Source organism: Alosa sapidissima, chromosome 7 (genome assembly GCF_018492685.1).
Source record: "Alosa sapidissima isolate fAloSap1 chromosome 7, fAloSap1.pri, whole genome shotgun sequence".
NCBI classification, from domain to species: domain Eukaryota; kingdom Metazoa; phylum Chordata; class Actinopteri; order Clupeiformes; family Clupeidae; genus Alosa; species Alosa sapidissima.
In genome coordinates, this window is record NC_055963.1 from 15386215 (window position 1) to 15400777 (window position 14563).

Here is a 14563-nt window from a genome sequence, read left to right on the forward strand (position 1 = left end):
TTAACTCCTACGGTCATGCCTTCATGCCAAGGTTAACATGGCTTCCAGTACTACGACTTCGTCCAGTGTTCCTTCCAGTGATGGTTACTTTAGAAAACAATTACACATTGCATTTAGTTATATAGCCAGTAAACATGTTGGGTATGACCTCATAGTTTTACGTTTTCGTTATTTTGGTAGGCTACTAGTTCATTGCTAGCATCAGCTATCAGGTTCCCAAACGAATGCATGCTAATGTTAGTACAGTATCAGTGCTATCGTTATTCTGTATGTGCGAGATTAATAGTGTAAAGGCAATGTTTACAGCGTAGCCTACTATTTTTCTCAGTGAGCAGAGTCAGAGATCAGTCGATGCAACGGAGGTGTGCAAGGGAAAGGTAAAGGAAGAGGGATGGGTAAAGAAAAGCCAAGAGCCGGTGGCAGAGGATCGGTGAGACCTGCTAGGCAAAGAAAAAGTAAGACTATCCAAAGATGACGAGGAGAGAGTGGAAGAACTTCAAAGACAAAGGAGAGAAGCAACGGAGGTTTGTGTTTTTAATATATTTCTCTGAACAGTATCAATGTCAATGACACCGAAATTAGCTCGGAAGCTGCACCAGGCACGTTCGTTTGTGTTGCGTCTGCTGCCACTACACCAGAAAAAAAAATAGACCATTCTTCTAAAATTGATTTTACGCGTTGTGAACGGAACGCTTCAGTTACGCGTTTGGTGTAGCTTCCCTGCCTGTTTGTATCTCCATTGTTTATATGTAGCAATTTCTAGCTGTTGCCAGTCAACTGCATGATGCGAGTTGTCTGCCAGTGAAATCACGACACATAATTACATTATGGTCTATAGAAAATGTTACACAACATTTTCACCTTTTCATTGTCCATACACATAGTATTCATCATTTTGTGTGAACACTTGAAACATTACAGAGTACTATTACTACTACTCTGCTAACAATCTAACTTTGCTACCTAAACAAGCCTATCTGATCTTATTTCTTGTGTCTTATTTCTTCAGAGACTTGTGGATGGAATGAGCCTGCAAGAGCACAGGAACCTCACCACACAGTTGCTAGTGAGGCAGCCAGGTCTGGTGTTTGATGCATCAGTGCAGACATGTCGTCCCCCCACCTGTGCAAGGGATGCCTTGGTGTACTTGTACACACTGCAGAGACATGCCAACCGATCAGGAGAGAAAATGCTGTGGACAAAACCCCACCTGTGTGAGCCTTCTGCCTCACTACACACAGCACTGCCTAGATGAAGGTTTTCTCTAGATTCACAGGCAGTACATCACAGACATCACAGCATTAGGCCATGTAAGAGAGCCAGGTGATGACAATAGAGTTCAGATATGCTACCTACAGACATTTCATTTTCTGGCAGCATGGGTCTCTAGGACAGGGTAATAGAAGAGTGATCCCAAGCTGTGTGTGTAGGATAAGGGATAAATTCATCTCTGGGACATCTCTGGAATTTATATCACCTTCCTATAATGTTGTAATGTTGTGTTATTTGTAAATAGTTTTGTATTAGTGTTCTTGTACTGCCTGTTCCTTTTAAAACTGTATTTAATTTATTTTACACCGCTACTACACCGATACATCGCTATATTTTGCTTTCATGAAAATAAAAACTTTTAGAATTGATAAGAGACTGTTCATGGTGTACCTCTTATACATCCACAAACTTATAATTAAAAAAGGAGTTGTGGTAATTTACCATTTTGAAACACCAAATGACAGTAACATGGTCAACAATGTTATTTGCAATATATTTATTTACAGAAATTAACAAATTATGGTATTTACACATGAACCCTTCCTTTTTGTATGGTGCCTTTGAAGCAACATGGGCCATCATTCTAAATTTGCAGTCTCCTGGAAAGCTGATCCTGTGGAAGACATGCAGTGTCGTTAGACATACACACCATTTTATATAGTTCAACATATTGTTACTAATCTGTATAGTGCTATTTTGCCTAGACTGAGTTACAGGCAAGGTTCCAATGAAGGCATGCACGTGCGTCACATAACAAGACCATTGAATTTCGTCCACATCCTCCTCCATGATGCTCATGTCATGTAAGCTTTGTAAAAAATATATATAAATGCTTATATCATGAAAATATACAATAGAGAATGTCATGTAGGGTTAGGGTATAGACATTATGAGTATTGATGTGTTACCTCTGTTCAAGGTTCTCAATTTCAGGGGCTTCTGCAATTGCGCCAAGATGCTCATCTGAAATGAATAAGCAGAGCATTTCACAACATATAACAGTACATAAAATGGTAAACACCAAGATATTAAAAATATACTTTCAGTTATTATCAAACAACAATCACATAGAATCAACAATTGTTTTCATGCAGTGACTGACCTGTCTGTCCCACTGTCCACAATGCTGGACACTTCTGGAGTAGTTAATACTAGAGGGCTTTCCCCACCCTGGTGGTGACTGCTCAGTTCTCTCTCATAGCTGGACAAAAAAGAGCAGTACATGTTAGAATGTCTCACTTTAACCACAAACAAAGTACATTCATTGTATGACCGTGAGGAAAGATGTATTTTGGTAGATGCATTGACTAAAGTTCAATCAAAGCAGTTCTGTCCGTATTTTATTGTTCTGCATGATAATGACTTAGACCCTCAATGATCAGTCTCAATGGGCTGGCTGGTCTACCTTGCTCCATTCACAAGTGTAATGGACTAGGCTAGTCTACCCTTCCCCCATTCTGAGGTGTAGGCTACACTCATATGGTGAAAAACTTTCAGACAATTTAGTAATTAGTAGGCTACGTCTACAATTAATAAGACTACAGGACAGGCCTCAGGATGTGAACGTCACCCTTGGAATTGGCTACCCTAGCATTATCAGATTAGGATACATTTAGGCTACAAAGCAAAAGCAATGAAAAATAACTACAATTTACAGTGCCCTTTGCCTGTGATCCGTCATAGCAGATTTATGTTACAATGTAGAATAGACAATCCTTTTTCATCGACGCGAGGAAAAGTATCCCAGACGTCATTCTAGCGTTATGGACAACCATGCTATAGTAAGCCAAGCAACTATAAAACTTCGAATTTACACCATAGACTGTATATGTTTACCCAAATAGGCCGAATTACCTGTCGAGGAGAAAGCAGGCAACTTCGGCGTCCCTTTTAAAATCCTTGCTACTCACAAGCTCTTTCCATCTTAGGGGCCGTTTATACGAGAACGATTGCGAAGGAAGACGACAAAATATTTTATCATAAGTGCCTTTCGTTTACACGGCGACCCCGCCATCGGGGCTTGAAGACGCAAAAATCTGAAGACTCCTTCCAGAGTGTAGAGTTTTGAAGACGACCCGGGTTGCGTCTCCGTCTAAACGGCTAAACCAAAGATCCTTGATTACCTCTCTGGCTAAACTGTCAAATTAGAATGTCTGCGCGTGACGTACCGGGGTTCTATCCCACCACCACCCAGCGGTCTAGAATGCATATCCAATCGAATATCACATACTCTTGCGTCTTCATATAAACAAAGATTTCCCCCTGAGAATGCTTGTCTAAACGCGAATAAAAAAATGAAGACGCGACGCCACTTCTGCGTCTTCTCTTTTTCATCGTCACCGTATAAACGTAGCCTTAGAAAAGCCACTCCAATATTGACTTTGGTCTGTTGTTTTTCCGGTCGCGTTGGCGTTTTAATTCTCTTTTTCACTTCCTTGGCGACTCCTTTTCATGTCCTCGAGAATAGGTGTAATCCTCCATCTTCAACAGACTTTCAAATCTGCCGGCAGTCGCGAGTAGACTAATGCAATGAGTGTTGCCTACAAGCGCGAAAGGTGGAGCTGAATTTCCAGAAATGTTGGCGAATTGGCGAATGTATTTCAAAGATGGAGACGCAACATGGATTCTGTCACTCCCCGATGTGAGTCGCTACCCGATGTGAGTCACGCATGCTCAGATTGATAGGTTTTACGGCATAACGCCAAGGGATCCGACTGAAATCCATAAAATAATTCACTTTTCTGTTTCAAAAACGTTTTAGGTATCTAAGATTGTTTGATTCCTAACCATTCAAGTGACAGCCTTTGTTGTGCTTGATTGCTTACTTACTTGCCAGCAGTGAACAAACTTCGTTATGTAGGTCAATTTTTATTGATATTACAGAAGTCTCTCGCTAGCAGGCTACTTCAGCCTCTAATCTAGAACTGACATTAGAGATCATGCCGTGAAAATGTGATGCCTTACGCTAAATAGTACATTACTGCTGTGTAGGCTAATGTCATTATTCTGTGGCTAACTGGTAGTCGCAAAGTAGCAAAGTGACACATGTGCGACTCACATCCGGTAGCGACTCACATCAGGGAGTGACAGATTCAGCCATTCGCGCGACTCGCGCGTATGTATTTGGAATAGCAGATTCTACACTTACGAGAATACTTTGATTAGTAGGTGGAAATAATTACACATGAATGAGCACATATTTTTGAAAGAACAAATGGGTTTTTGCGAATTAACTCAAAAAAGTACACAATGTAGCTTTAAGCAATGTAGTTCGGATAAAATCTCTGTTCTTACTAAGCAGTTCCATATCTCCTGTGTAAGTATGTGTGTGTGTGTGTGGTGGCGGTGGTAGCGAGGGTGCACAGTTGTGTGTACATCTGTGTGTCTGTCTGTGTGTGTGCATGTGTGTGTGTGTGTGTGTGTTTGTGTGGTGGGGGTGCACAGTTGTGTGCGCATGTGTGTGTCTTTGTTTGTGTGTGTGTGTGTGTGTGCCAGGTTTACTACTGCGGCAGCTGCTTGCACCATCAGGCTGTGCTGTTCCACTATGTAGGTCAGACTGCAGAGAGGCAGGTAGACACACACACACACACATTCTCTCTTTCCACCTCTCCACCAATAAATCACAATCACACAAAATAGCTTTAAAAAGTGAAAAGAAGACAAATGAAAGGTAAATGGATGAGTACATCAGTAGCTGACTGCGTGAGTGAATTTCTGTAATGATCCGTCACAAATGGCCCTCAACTGGAACGGTCCCGCTTGTGTGAGACGGGGGCCAGGCCAGCCCTCAACACCCCGTCACACTGGCTAAGAAGGATGCCATGGCAGCTCTTAACCATTTCACAACTGGCAACAGGACTGCGCCAGTAGCTATCATCATCATCAGTGGTGGTCACTGCCAGTCGCTTCTTAGATCGATACTGACATTTCGGTTGCTGCTTATAGTGTTCAGTTGCTTGTGCAGTCTGTTGTTTTCAGATTTCTGCATCACTGTAAATGTCACTAGTCTAGGGGTGGGCGATATATATCGTCTGCGATAATATCGTGATTGTTGTTTTAACAATGTGCAATTTGACATTATCGAGTATTTAAATTACTTATGGGGAAAAAACACTCGAAATCACGCATTGAAGACTCATACATTCCCAAGAGGTGTATGCGGGAGAAGCCCCTGGCTGCAGCAGAGCAAGTGTCACGTGATCACTAGTGGGTCACAACGTTGTCCTACGCACGCCTAATGTTTATTTTGTGCAGCAGGAGTAGCCTACTTGGGATTTTATGCGGCTACTTTTGTCAAGGATCTGTTCAAGTGGCATTGATGAGACAGTCATGTTTTTTCCTACACGGTATTACAGTATATGGAGAGAAAACATTAGCCTTTGAGTATTTTAATAGTCAGTTGTAAACAAATAACTATTTTCAAGTAACTCTCTTGTAAATGGACTGAAGTTCGCTGTAAATATCGACGTTTACCGATTATGCTAACCGTTAGCATCTCTATGGGATTTCTCATATACATTAGCCATAAGCTAACTCATTAGTTTCTATTCTGTAACTTGGAATGCTAGCCTCTTGGAATGCTAGTGCTCTTAAACAAAACATAGAAGGAAATAACTGATATGTACTCTGTTGGTCTGCTTAGTTTTACAGTGAATCCTATGTAAAGGTTTGAAAGGAACTTCAGCCTCAGACTTTCTCTTGGGAAACTGTTAGGCCTATTCATCTTCTCTAATGTACTGTAGCTGGCTAGACCATGTCATTGCCACACACCCAAGTGGGGGCAGAATTGGAAATGTGTCATAGAGTGACAATGCATTGGTTGATTTGGTTAAAAAGTAACTCAGACTTTAACAAAACTTTTTTTTTAAAGGATATCGACTAATTATCGTTATCGTCAAAATCACAAAAAATATCGAGATATTATTTTTTGTCCATATCGCCCACCCCTAGTCACTACTCCTTATTAGAGTTTATTAAGGACAATAGGTTTTGGAGGGAAGATTATGTAGTGAATGGGATAGGCAGTTTTGTTTCGTTTTGTTTTCTTTTTGACCTGACCTGCAAACCCTACTCCCTGTGGAGCAGCGGAGCCCAACCAGCTGCTCCCTAGAGCCTCACATACTGGCCCTCTCTGGAGAGAGAGGGAGACACTGCTGCAGATAGCTACACAAGGCCAGGTGTGTGTGTATGTGTGTGTGTGTATGTGTGTGCGTGAGTGTGTGTGTGTGTGTGCGTGAGTGTGTGCGTGAGTGTGTGTGTGAGTGTGTGTGTGTGTGTGTGCGCGCATATGTGTGTGTGTGTCTGTATGTGTGTACGTATGTATGTGTGTGTGTGTGTGTGTGTGTGTTTTACTCACTTGTGGTCTGAATGTGGCATTTCATGTAGTCACCCCTGTGCGGTGTTATGTTGAGAGCTGCCTGTGCTCGGCGGTCTTGTGTGTGAGCCGTATGCTGTTTTGGGCAGATGCTTGCCTTTACGGAAACCTCACGAGTCTCAGGCAGTGTCTATTTCCCTGACACATAACTCACTGAGGCTCTCACGCTCTCTATCTGGGTCACATCACCTCCCTCTTTCTCTCTCTCTCTCCCTCTGTCTCCCTTTACTGCCTTGCTCTTACACAAGGCTCTGTGAGCTGCCTTTTCTTAGTGAGTGCTACCTTCTCTATCTTTTCCATGTTTTTCCTCTCCCTCTCTCTGTCTCTTTTCTAAGTGAGTGCTACCTTCTTGCCTCTCATGTCCCTTGCTGGCGTTCCTTCCTCCTTATCTCCATCTCCCTCTCTTTAGGCCTCTCTCTCTCTCTCTCTCTCTGCCGATCTCTTCATGTCCCTTGTTATCTCCCTGAGTCCCTGTCTATGTGCTTATCTCCTTGTCACGATCACTCCCGCTCTCTGGCTCACGCTTTTCTCTTCTTTTGCTCTTTTTTGCTCTCCCTTCCTCCTCCTGGCCAACCCATTTATCCCTCGCTTTTTTCTTTCTCTCTTGGTTGCTCTCAATCTCTCTGACCTCTACCACCATTGCCTCATTCCCCTCTCTCTCTCTCTCTCTCTCTCTCTCTCTCTCTCTCTCTCTCTCTCTCTCTCTCTCGCTCTTTTCTCTGTGTTGATTGCACCACCTGCTGCAGGGACTTGAGAAGCGCCTTCGTGCCTCCTGTACCATGGAGCTCGGCGCGTGGCGAACATGACTTGCCCAAAAATGCTGCAGTGCCGTCCGGGCGGCCGGCTGATATCCAGTGCACGAGGCCACCTGCTGAAGATCCTCGCCGTAACTGGATTTCTGTCCGTTGCGTCGTGTCACGTCGCTTGTCGGTGTTGTTGATAATTACGCCAGTGCAATACTCCTCGCTAATCCCCCCAGTGAGGGCGGATTACCACGGAGCAATTTATTCTCTTTTTTTGTGCGTAGCCTCGTTGTCTCCTGTTTCACATGACCATCTGTACTCCTATCATAGACACAAACTAAACATGCTTCTGGCGGCCGCTGCAGCGATACTATCCAGGCGAACGTTTCTATTGTTTCGAGGTCTAATGAGACCTCATATGACTGCAACTCCGTGATAAACTCATCACAGGTGAGCCACTGACTCAGGTGTAGTTGCTTAGCAACACGGTGCACAGCCAGACATATTTCATGGATTGCAGATTGCAGGCGTTTGTATGTTTCAGAGTCAACAAATAGATCCCCAAGTGAGCTATTGCCATAACCTGAATTCATTTGCAAAATGTTGGAGGAGATTGCCTAATCAATAGCCATTATAAGTGTGATGTGAAGTTAGTGTATGATTATGCCCAAACTGGAGAGGAGGGAGGGAGGGAGGCGGGGTATCGGGGGGAATGAGACTCTGCTGTGAGAGAGAAGCTCTGCTGCCAGAAAGACCATTACTGCAGATTAAAACAGGTTTGGACAAGAACTGACCCAGAGAAGAGAAGACATTGTGAGAAGGAGAGAGAGAGAGATGGAGAGAGAGACAGAGAGAAGGAGGAGGAAGAAGGGAAGATATAAGATAGAGAGGAGAAGTGGGTGAAACAGCTGGAGGGTGATGACACCAGGAGTCTCGTCTTTCATTTTGTTAATACATGTCAGTGGGTGTCGATAAATGTAAGTCAGAAGACAAGGGCTTTCATTTAATTACCGTCCTGAAGAGGTCATCCCAGCTCCTCGCTAGCCAGCGATGTGGATCTGGGGGAATCACAATAGACATTAAATCAGCACACAACCAACCAACTAATATCAGTCACGTACCAGAGTGAACTAGTTCAGTTCATACCTTTGGAGTGGATTGTAACATGAGGGTCTGTAAATGCTGTCCACTGTACAGGTAGATTGGAAGAGTCAGAGATGTAAAGTAACTAAGTACAAATACTTAAGTACGGTACTTAAGTATGAATGGAGTTGATCTGTACTTTACTTGAGGTTTTATGATTCTTCCTTCTTTAGTTTTCTTCCTTTTACGTTTACTTCACTACATTTTCATTAGCAGCATTAACCTTCTAATACTGGTCTGGTCAAAAATGACCGATTTACACATTCCCTGTACTATAAATATGGCATTTTTCATCAGATTGCCTCAAGACCTTATGATATCCTTCACAAAAGGCATTTGAACACATGAAATTCATTGTGACTCATTTCTTTGAATTTTGAGTGATTTATTCATCTTGGTCACGCTTTTTTTGTTTACGGTCAAAAATGACCGCCATAGGAAATGAATGCGAAAGAGTAGAATTTTCATCAAGGAGATGAAAGACACTCCTACAACTGTCCTGTGCTTGTGTGCCCATTCTACACATGAATCATACTTTCCACAAGAAAGCTTAGAGTAAATTATGGGAGCCCAGTGTTTTCTTGAACTAATTCTACCCCAATGTGAACCACACCTGCCAAATAAATCAATCTTGTAAATTATAGGAACCCATGTAAGCAAATATATTGCCTATACTTGTAAGTAAACTGGCAAATGTATTGTCTGCATTTGTTAGAAACAGAGTTATACATGTAATACTTTTAATTATGCTGGCATATGTCTGTTTCTTTCCACACTTGCAACTGCTTGTACACTTTATGTGTGCCTCCTAATTTATTATTTAATTTTACTTTCTTTTTACATTTAATCCTGCCTGCCTCCCTTTTTTACTCTACAATGTTCAGTGCTTTGAGTACACGATAAAGCGCTCTACAAATAAAATGCAATCAGAGTGCAGGTTTTGTACTGGGGTTTGAGGCCAGGTGGGTGCTTTCTCCTGTTGCTCCATAATGCCAGAAGTGAAAGGGCTTGCTGTGATGCTGATGGAAGTGTGCTTAAAGTAAGAGTTGTATGAGGGACCCTTAGGTCAGGTTGACCCCTGCCTGAGGGCCCCCATGGAAAGGCGATGCATTAGTGAGGCACCCTGTGTCTGTGATGAACAGTGGATGGAAGGATGTACGAGGGGCACCTGTGTGTGTGAAGTGCATTAGTGTGCTTCATGAAGTTTTACAAAATGCCAGCACTATGGTTGAGTATGTGCCTGACTACCAACATCCATTGAGGCAACAAATCTTATAAAATATATACATCAAAAATATGATTATTACTATTGTTATAGTGTACATTTTTAATTTATGTTAAAGAGCAGTTAAAACTGTACGGTCAAATTTGACCGCGAACAGTAAACTAAGGGGGGTAGCAACGAACTGTGTTTAAAGGTTAAGTAGAAAGTAGGCTAAAATAATGTGCAAATGAAAACAAAAGCCAGTTTCCATTCAGCATGTTAGATATTTGCAACCCCAAGATTATCTGACCTGATGTCACCACGGGACACAGCAGTAAATGAAGACATAGTGACAGAGTTAACCCTTAAAGGTGTAGGTTTTTGAACATTCTAAGTTCCGCAACAATTGAAGGTTCTAAAATTCTATGTTGAATTCAATGAACCCAGATATTCTTTAGAATGTTCATTTCTCAACATTCCCGTCACACCGGTGTGACGGTACTCCTTTAAGGGTTAAGGCCTAGCAAATATAGCCAAGACATAGCACAACAAGACCTGGCTGTTGTAATGAGCTGAATTCAATTTAAATTCCAACTTGCTTTTCACTTTTGCTCAGGCTTTCAAAGCGTGTTTATGGAGTGTGATGTAGCTGCCCTTCTTAACATGTTGGATAAACTCCATTATATGCCTATAAAAGTTCTGACTGCTTTCTTTTTCATTAAAAGCATAGCGAAGGAGGGGGTTGTCACCTCACCTGGCTTCGAAAGCTTTTACTAGTACTTTGTATGTTTTATAATGGGCTATTTGTCTTACTTAAGTACTGTAAATAATAGATATTTTAAGACTTTTACTTAGTGGCTTAATTGCTTATAAGTGGCTTGCATATAATTACTTTTACTTTGATTGTTTTTTTTTTTAATCAAATATCTGTACCTCTACTCAAGTGTGGGTTTCGGATACTTTAAACAAATCTGGGAAGGGTGACTGAGAGATATGACATACTCGGTCGCCAGTGGATCAATTCATGTTTGGACTTACAGGGAGTCTATACTGGGCTTGTAGCTGAAGCGTTCCGTCCATGGAGCGTCTGCTGCAACTACTAGCCTCCACTTTAATTAATGGAAGAGGCTACACCAGACGTGATAGCGACGCGCACGTTCAAAACAATTAGACCTCTTAGTCTTCTAAAACTATACGTTCCACGTGCGATATAGCCCGGGCCGTAGTCACATTCACATATGGCCCTGTGTTATCCACTCTTAGTGGGAATGGGGTATGAGTCTATGAGATGATGACAGTTGTGTATCAGCACACAGGGTATGAGTTTGCACAGTAAGCGTCAAGTAGAAGTGTTTAGACTGCGCTGTCATATGAGTGGACTCGAGGGAATTGGTGGTTTATCTGCTGTGTCATCACAATGGTTCTGTCAGGGAATCTCCTAAAAAAAGACCCCTATTTCCTTACGGGGACGACCCTGGGCAGTACTGCAGAACAGACCGCAAACAACCGGCCCTGTGGCCAAACCCGTCCGCCCACATGTGTGTGTGTGTGTGTGAGAGAGTCTGTGTCTGTCTCTCTGTGTGTGTATGTGTGAGTCTCTGTGTGTGTGTTTCTGTGTGTGTGTATGTGTATGTCATGGCAGCGGAGCGGAGCGCACGCCAGTCTGACCTCCCTATGCCACACTAGGCCAAACAAACACCCGTCGTAACTGCCGCCGTTAATGTAGAGAATTTTCCGACATGATTTTACGCACAGCACTCATTGTTATGTGTTTGATAACATCCATCAAAGTTGCCTTTAAGCAGGCAATACAAAGCGGTAAAATTTACAAACACCATGCGCAAATCCTGGAACCTACCCCACAACATCTACCGTCGGCCTACAATACTCCATCAACAACGGAGTTCACGGATTACGAACGACTGCTGACAGAAGATGAATGGACAAACTTCCACTATCACTAAAGACAATTTAGGAAAGGCCTGGATACTAAACGATTACAAGAAAAACAACAGTTTTTACTCACCGGAGATTTCAGAAAGTGGTCAAAGTTGTTAAGTATAAGTATATATACTTTTTTTTCGGATACTTTATTATAGGAACACAATTCTCAACGGAGCCTTCTTCAAAAACGGAATATACTCCACAATACGCGTAGATGGGAAACAATTTGGACTACCATTGCTCAAGTACATAATTCGGATTCTAAGGACTTTGCCACTGGGTGATAACGTGAGATTAAAATCAATCCCTATTGTGGATCCAGTCGAATGGATTGAAAAACATCTAAGGTATCTGCGGGAGGTGATCCAGCCAGTGATTGCTGCGGCCACGACAGAACAACGCAGACAACCCCAAAAGGTAGGCCAAAACAAGCTAACCTACCTGTGGCAGCACCGCAGAGCAAAGGCGATTGACGTTATCCTAAATGACTGCATGTTTCCCACGCCACCGTCAGACCCTGGTGACACTGAGCAAGTGTATAATTACTATCGGAAAAAATGCCAGTCTGATCCATCTACTCTTTCGCTCGAATTACCCCCGTGGAATAATGACTTAGACATCACAATGACTGAGTCACCGCCATGTACATCAGCATTTACAGTAGAGGACATTGAAAAAGTAATTGTAAATCTGCCTAATAATAAAGCAAGTGGTTCAGATGGTGTCACTTATGAGACTCTCAAGGCCACAAGGCAGATGTCTTGCCACATACTGAAAAGCATATTTAAAGGAGAATTCCGGTGTGATATTGACCTGTGTGATATTGAGTGTATTGAAACATGATACCGAATGTGAACGTATGTCTCATAGCCCATCTCGGCTTGTCCCCTGCACTCCAAAATCTGGCGCTAGTTAGCCGATGCTACCAACAGCTTTTTCAATAGTGGTGCTTCGGCATCGGGCTAGCCATGCAAATAAATCACTGTTTTACACCCATTTACGAGGCTCAATGTATCTCCACACTTCATTGGTAGATTTCCGAGGGCCCTGACATTTAAAACGAGACATTGAGAACTTTGAAAAAGCACTGGTAGTTTACTTACAAGACGATTTATACAGACAGCATCTTCACGAAGTTTAGCGTTTGCAGCCATCTTGAATTTAGTCACGATAAGTCGAGCAACGAGTAAGAATGAACAGGTATGATAAGGGATCAGATTCCAAAAATAATTCAGTGGAAATGGATTCCAGTTGGAGGCTCTCGGAAGTCTACCAATGAAGTGTGGAGATACATTGAGCCTCGTAAATGGGTGTAAAACAGTGATTTATTTACATGGCTAGCCCGATGCCGAAGCACCACTATTGAAAAAGCTGTTGGTAGCATCGGCTAACTAGCGCCAGATTTTGGAGTGCAGGGGACAAGCCGAGATGGGCTATGAGACATACGTTCACACTCGGTATCATGTTTCAATACACTTTAGGTCAATATCACACCGGAATTCTCCTTTAACACCTGTCTGCTCAATGGTAAAGTCCCTAGTTCATGGAAGGGCGCACTCATTCACAGAATACCAAAAAAGGACAATGTACCAGAAGACCCCTCAACATGGAGGGACATCTCTCTATTGCCATCTGTATACAAAGTTTTCATGAAATGCATGCCTTTAAGAATACTGCCATGGCTGGTTGATACTGGAATTCTGTCCAACAAACAAAAAGCCTACATTGACCGTCAAGGCATGAATGAGCATGTTTTTTGCTTAAAGACCGCCATTGATGATTTCAAGCATGAATCTGCTAAACTATACATTGTCTTTATTGACTTCAGAGATTCCGGCTTCAGGAAGCATGTTTATTTGGAAAAGGAGATGTTTTCTGTACCCCTGAGATTGTATTGTCATACATAACAATGCGCTGATGTGGTTTAATCTGTTTGATCATTCAAAACATTTGATTCCTAATGAAAATTTACTTGTAATGTGGAATTGAATAAAGTATCTAAAATGTGTGTTGTCTCTGTGTGTGTGTTTCTCTGTGTGTGTGTGTGTCTGTGTGTGTATGTGTGTGTGTCACATACTAGCTCACAGAAACATTTTGCACAATAAGAATGATATACTGTGTGTGTGTGTGTGTGTGTGTGATGAGTGTTTCGGAGCGCTGGAGCTGCAGTCTCCCGCTGTCGTAACCACGCTCCTTCAGCAGGGAGGAGAAGTGCTGCGTCATCCTCCAGTCACCTCTACTCTCCTTTCTTCTGTCTCCTCTCTGTCATCTTTCTTTTTTCCACCTCTCTAAATCTCTCTCTCTCTCTCTCTCTCTCTCTCTCTCTCTCTCTCTGTCTGTCCCTTCTCTACCACTACTTTCTCTACTTTCCCTCCTTCAGTCTCTTTTCCTCTCACTTTTTCTTTCTCTCTCTCTCTCTAGCATGTTCTCTCCATCCTAGCACGTTTCTCACTTTGCTTTTACCTAACATAACTCCACCTCCCCTCCCCTCTCCCTCCCTCTTTCTCTCTGCTCTCTCTCCCTCTCTCTCTCCCTCTTTCTCTCCCTCTTTCTCTCTGCTCTCTTCACACCCATGTTAGCCACCTCTCCCACCACCTCCATGTCTATCCAACCCCTCTCCCTCTCCATCTTTCTCTCTCTTTCTCCCTCTCCCTCTCTCTCTCCATCTTTCTCTCTCTCTCTCTCTCCCCCTCTCCCTCCCTCTTTCTCTCTGCTCCCTTCACACCCATGTTAGCCACCTCTCCCACCACCTCCATGTCTATCCAACCCCTCTCTCTCTCCATCTTTCTCTCTCTCTCTCTCTCCCTCTCTCTCTCCCTCTTTCTCACTGCTCTCTTCACACCCATGTTAGCCACCTCTCTCACCACCTCCATGTCTATTCAA

General features: G+C 42.8%; 1 protein-coding gene and 1 long non-coding RNA gene across 3 annotated transcripts in view; one reads left to right on the forward strand and one right to left on the reverse strand.

Annotated features, from left to right (window-relative positions):
- The window catches only part of slc12a5b (solute carrier family 12 member 5b), a 79878-nt gene that overhangs the window by 23532 nt on the left and 41783 nt on the right, over positions 1-14563 (forward strand). The gene's annotated exons all lie outside the window — the stretch shown is intronic.
- On the reverse strand, positions 1747-3182 carry LOC121713605. The gene is made up of 3 exons (XR_006032889.1): positions 3127-3182; positions 2181-2235; positions 1747-1885 (listed from the first exon to the last, which is right to left on the reverse strand). It is a non-coding gene; the product is annotated as an uncharacterized LOC121713605 (long non-coding RNA).